The following is a 6,010-nucleotide window of genomic DNA, read 5'->3' as shown; positions in this document are numbered from 1 at the left end:
CATAGGGTGCAAACAAACGTGCAACCCAGTACCCATAAGGGCAGGGGTAAGCCGCCGAGCCTAGCAATGTGCGATTTAATTCATCTTTTCCGTGAACTTGAGATCACTATGGCAATCCGAATTCCACACGAAAGAGAGTGACAGAGTCGCCACCTAGATGAGGGATCTAGGACCCATAATTGACCAGAAATCTAGACTCGTTACCTGGTTACGAGAATGGAAGGTATGGGGAGTTACCACCACATGCACCATTCCTGCCCGATAATCGGTCTTCAATTCAAAAAGTTAATTCTTTTGAATTTCTTTTAAATGGCTCATTTAACTCTATATTAATGTGCGAACTACATGACATGCATCTTAAGATCTAATTTCAGTGTAATTCCTAAATGTGTATCTTGATTTTCTTAATTTGTTTGAATTCAATATAAGTGAAAGTTATCCTAAAATTCTAATTTCATGGAAAGTCCTAAGTGGTTTAATTACTTTTAATTTAAGGATTAATATATAAAACCCCACCACTTATGTGTGGAGCCGACTCGGGCTTGGTATGCCACTCAAGTATCCAAGTTGCCTACGTATCCCAGCCTCACTGGAATCAGAGTCGATCGTAGTTCGGTGCACCTGAACTAAGCTACTTATGCCTAACTCATCTAGAACACCGATCTAGACTGGATTGACTGTTTTAACAGTTTAAGAGAAATTATTTAGTTCGAGTTGGAGATTGTATTATCCCAGGACTTCATCTAAGATGTTATATGATCCTATCTAAGTGCAAGTTGTCCTTTAGACTAATGCAGGTTAACCTATATCCTAGGTAACTAGGCTTGTCCTATGTGAAAAAGGAATAAGTAGTGTAACTAGATCTATGACTCAACTGCTAATAATAGCAATCGGTCGTGATGGACTCGTCATTTTTCTTTGATACCAACTACAGCCATACATTCTATGTATGGCTTCCTGCCTTGTTCAGCAATGTCAACTACAGCCTACACATTCTATGAATATCTTGTTGCTTTGTTTTGTACATACTATGTATAGATCATTGCTTGTTTAGGAGATCATTTTCCTTTTTGTATTCCCTTAGTCAAGGGATTATACCCTTGTAATATCTATAAATACATCTAGCTCATGAATAGAGACATACAAGATTTATATTACAAAAATTTTCTTCTTCTTGTTTGTTCTGTTCACATGGTATCAGAGCCAGGCTCGATCCATCGTCCTTTCCTCTGGCATTCAACGGTGTTGCTCCATTGATTGTTGGTATTGTAGCTATCTGTTCTTTTTCTGCTACTCTGCTGAATCCGATCTGTCCCCTTTAAAGAAAAAAAAAATTCTCTGTTGCCGCCTTGCCGTCACTATTCCCATCTTGCGGAAAACATTGTTTTCTTCACAAGCTAGTTCCTCGACACCATCTGTTTCTGGTCTTGTAACCATCTGATCATCTTCCATTGAAGACCTTTATCTTTTTTTGTTCTCTAAGTCCTACTGTGGAGGCAAAAGTCTTATTACAGGGTTGACCACCGTTCTTTTTCAATCAGTTTTTTTTTCCCCTCATATAAGGCTTTATCTTTCACCAGATATTTGCATTAAATGCTTTTGAAAGCTGATTGGCTAGCTTAAAAAGGCAAGCTACCTCCTCTGTATTGCCTTATTAAATATAAGGCAAGTTGTCATCAATCCACCAACCCTCATCTGTCATTACCTTTTTTTTACATATCCTTACTGTAGCCTTTATGAAATAAGGCTATATCAATATACCGAAGGGTATTTGCATGCTACACTTGGTACGCTTGGCTTCTGCCAGACATCATCAATTGTGCACACGGCGTTTGCAACACTTGAACCGGTGTAGGCATTATTAGCAAATAAGGAAGTCCTACCAGGAGATCCCTGCCTTCTTGTGAATCATTCTATCTCGGCTCGCTCTACGGTAATCATCTTTTGCGAAACCCATTTGAGAAATAAAATTCATTGAGAATTGAGGAACAAGAAGAACATTAGGCAAAGAAAGCATGGAAGATGAATTAATCATCCCAATATGACTAGCAGTAATAGTGGATCCATTTGCAGTATAAATGACATGAGAAGTAATCGGTCGAGGATTTTGGAAAGAGTGCATATCATTGGACATGTGATGAGAAGCACCAGAGTAAAAAAACCAATTATCTGAATAAATACCTGAAGGTACCGAGAGAGCAGAGACAGTAGGAGTGATATTACCAATCTGTGAGATAGCTTGTTGAATCATTTCCTGTACAATATCTGTTGTAAGTTGTCCATGAGTGGAAGGAGCAGATGGAGCCTTCTCAGATGAAGCCGCTGCGGCTAGACGAGTATCAGAAGCATTCTCAAAGCGAGTAATCCCCTTCTTTTTGTTGCAGATATTATTGGAAGTGGGTGAAGGGCAATTCTTAACCATATGTCCATACTCTTTACAATAAATGCATTGAATATGGGACATATCTTGATATCCCCGGGTGGATTTGCCCTTCGAGTAGTTACCTTTGGGATGAGAGGGGACAGCGAAGACTGAAACCGGATTAGGAAGAAGACCTTTACGAGTTTCCTCAGCAAGTAACTCAGATAAAGCAACATCAACAGTTGGGAGGGGTGAGCGATGAAGAATAGTAGCCCGAATTGTCTCAAAGTCATCCTGAAGAGCCATTAGAAATTGTACTAAGCGCATTTCGTCTCGATAATTGTACCACAATTCTGCATCAGCTGTCCATTTAGGCTCTATAAGGGCTAATTCACCCCAAATTATAGCCATTTGGAAATGAAATTCTGAAACAGATTGGCCCTTTTGATGTCTCAGTAAACGAAGATCTTGTTCCAACTTATATTTCCGAGTAAAATCAGATTGCACATACCGACGAGATAAGAAATCCCATACATCTTTGGCAGTTTCAAATCTGCCAAACTGCATACTAATTGATGGTACGACAGTGTTGGCGATCCAGGTAACAATTTTATTATTGTTAATATCCCAATCATCAAATTTAGGATCATCCTTTGCAGGAAGTTTAAGATCGCCTGTGACATATTTCCAAAGGCCTTTTCCCTTTAAAACACTCCGCATAAGAAAGGACCAATGGCTATAATTTGTTTTATCTAATTTAACTGCAACAGGTTGAGAGATTTCAGAAGTCATTATTTCTCAAATGGGTTTCGCAAAAGATGATTACCGTAGAGCGAGCCGAGATAGAATGATTCACAAGAAGGCAGGGATCTCCTGGTAGGACTTCCTTATTTGCTAATAATGCCTACACCGATTCACGTGTTGCAAACGCCGTGTGCACAATTGATGATGTCTGGCAGAAGCCAAGCGTACCAAGTGTAGCATACAAATACCCTTCGGTATATTGATATAGCCTTATTTCATAAAGGCTACAGTAAGGATATGTAAAAAAAAGGTAATGACAGATGAGGGTTGGTGGATTGATGACAACTTACCTTATATTTAATAAGGCAATACAGAGGAGGTAGCTTGCCTTTATAAGCTAGCCAATCAGCTTTCAAAAGCATTTAATGCAAATATCTGGTGAAAGATAAAGCCTTATATGAGGGGAAAAAAAACTGATTGAAAAAGAACGGTGGTCAACCTTGTAATAAGACTTTTGCCTCAACAATAGGACTTAGAGAACAAAAAAAGATAAAGGTCTTCAATGGAAGATGATCAGATGGTTACAAGACCAGAAACAGATGGTGTCGAGGAACTAGCTTGTGAAGAAAACAATATTTTCCGCAAGATGGGAATAGTGACGGCAAGGCGGCAACAGAGAATTTTTTTTTTCTTTAAAGGGGACAGATCGGATTCAGCAGAGTAGCAGAAAAAGAACAGATAGCTACAATACCAACAATCAATGGAGCAACACCGTTGAATGCCAGAGGAAAGGACGATGGATCGAGCCTGGCTCTGATACCATGTGAACAGAACAAACATGAAGAAGAAAATTTATGTAATATAAATCTTGTATCTCTCTATTCATAAGCTAGATGTATATATAGATATTACAAAGGTATAATCCCTTGACTAAGGGAATACAAAAAGGAAAATGATCTTCTAAACAAGCAATGATCTATACATAGTATGTACAAAACAAAGCAACAATATATTCCTAGAATGTGTAGGCTGTAGTTGACATTGCTGAACAAGGCAGGAAGCCATACATTCTGTATGGCTGTAGTTGCCGTTAACAATCAAAGGGTCTAAGAACTTCTCATTAAGGTGGGACTAGTTTATGATTTGAAAAAGAATCCTAGGAAACATGTATGAAGAAAGAGAAGAAGAGATTGAACCTTGATATCCCACACCATAAATTCCCGGTTTCTTTAAGATGTTAGACCTTAAACTCTCTCAAGTATTAAGCCACAACGTTCCTTTTCACTGAATTCGTTAATAAAATAGCACTTGCAATTTTATAGACTTCAAAGTCTAGAGAGTCCGAATTTGACCCACTTTTGAAATTAGTCGTCTCTCTCTCTCTCTCTCTCATGGGGGATGAGAGGTAAAAGGGGTCCACCTAGTTATGTCATAGTGAAATGGCCCAATTGGATCTTCCATCAAGTGGGACCCACCATGATTGATTGTAAAGATAAAAAAAATTATCTTACAGTTAATGGCTGATAATGAACGGCTAAAAACAAAAAAGAAGAAGAAAGGACTTCCTATGTTTTGGTTTATGGGCACTTATGGGACAAAAGAGAGGGTTTTGACAGCGTCTTGCACTGAGGGCACTTTTGGGAAAACGTTTTGAAAGATAGTAAGTGCTTTGGTTATAGTAAAATCAGAGAGAGGACTCACTGAAATAAGTTCAATAAAATAAGGGAGACGATAAATTCGCACCCCTGTAGGATAATTAGCACCACTTTAAAGAAGTATGTGGCATACTATATTTCCCTTTTTGACCCAATTCACGTTACAGGGGTGCGAATTATCCTTAAGGAGTGCAAATTTATCATCACGCTAAAATAAATTGTCTACTGATATTGGCACTACCTTGTTTTGATAACTGCACTTACCATGTCTTTTCATTTTTAATTGGCTTCTGCGAGCTTTTAGGGAATTGTAAGAACCTTAGACAGGTGGTTAAATAATAAAAGACAAGCTGAGACAGGCCCAATTGGACCTTCCATCAAGTGGGTCCCAAGTGAAAAAAGGGAAGCGATATATTCACCCCTTATTTTTTTAACCTGGGACAACCCCATGTAGCATAATTATGACTACTCTTTTACGCTTGAGGGAGATGTCCCAAGTAAAACCCATGGGGCAAATATATCATTTCCTAAAAATAAAAATAAAAATTCATACAGTACAATAATCAATGGCTAATAAAAAATATAGAAAAGTAAATTTTTTGAACACATGGCATGTTCTCATTGGTGGTACTATCGGTTTCCATATAGGGAATGACTTTCCATCAAGTTAAATCCACCTAACTCATCAAGTTAAATCCAATCCCTCTATTGTGGGATGAATGGGCACTCATGTTAGGGCCCATCAAAATAATTTTTGGGGAAACAGGAATTGATGATCTAAACCATTCTGTTTTGAACCCAATGTAGGTAGGCCATAGGCCTTGCCCTAAAAAGTTTAAGTGACTCTACTAGTGATAGCTTTGCACCATTTGATACTCAGTCCAAGTGTAGTAACTGGGCAACGCTTGTTTTGGAGGGAACATCCCAGTAGTTGATGATCATTCGCTTGAGGACCTTTGCCTTTTTTAAAAGAAACTTGGCAAAACCCATGTTACTATCATCTCCTTTGAATCTTTCCATCACGACCATCTTTAGTCTTTGTTCTACGCAATTGAATCCTTCTTTTTGCTCCCAGTACTTGCAATCTAGTGTGTCTTCTCTTCCATTCCATCTGCCATCCTCATTGTTGGAGTTACGAGTGTGACTCTGCATTTTTTTTCAGCTACATTACTTTTTTTTTAACGGCAAAGAATTACATCAACGATCATGGAGAAACCTCTGGCGATCAAGATGATCTAAGCAATATAAG

Source organism: Tasmannia lanceolata, unplaced genomic scaffold, assembly GCF_043159265.1.
Source record: "Tasmannia lanceolata isolate RefF3 unplaced genomic scaffold, GAP_Taslan_0.1 ptg000019l, whole genome shotgun sequence".
In the NCBI taxonomy this organism is placed as follows: domain Eukaryota; kingdom Viridiplantae; phylum Streptophyta; class Magnoliopsida; order Canellales; family Winteraceae; genus Tasmannia; species Tasmannia lanceolata.
Note: the sequence above shows the minus strand (reverse complement) of the source record.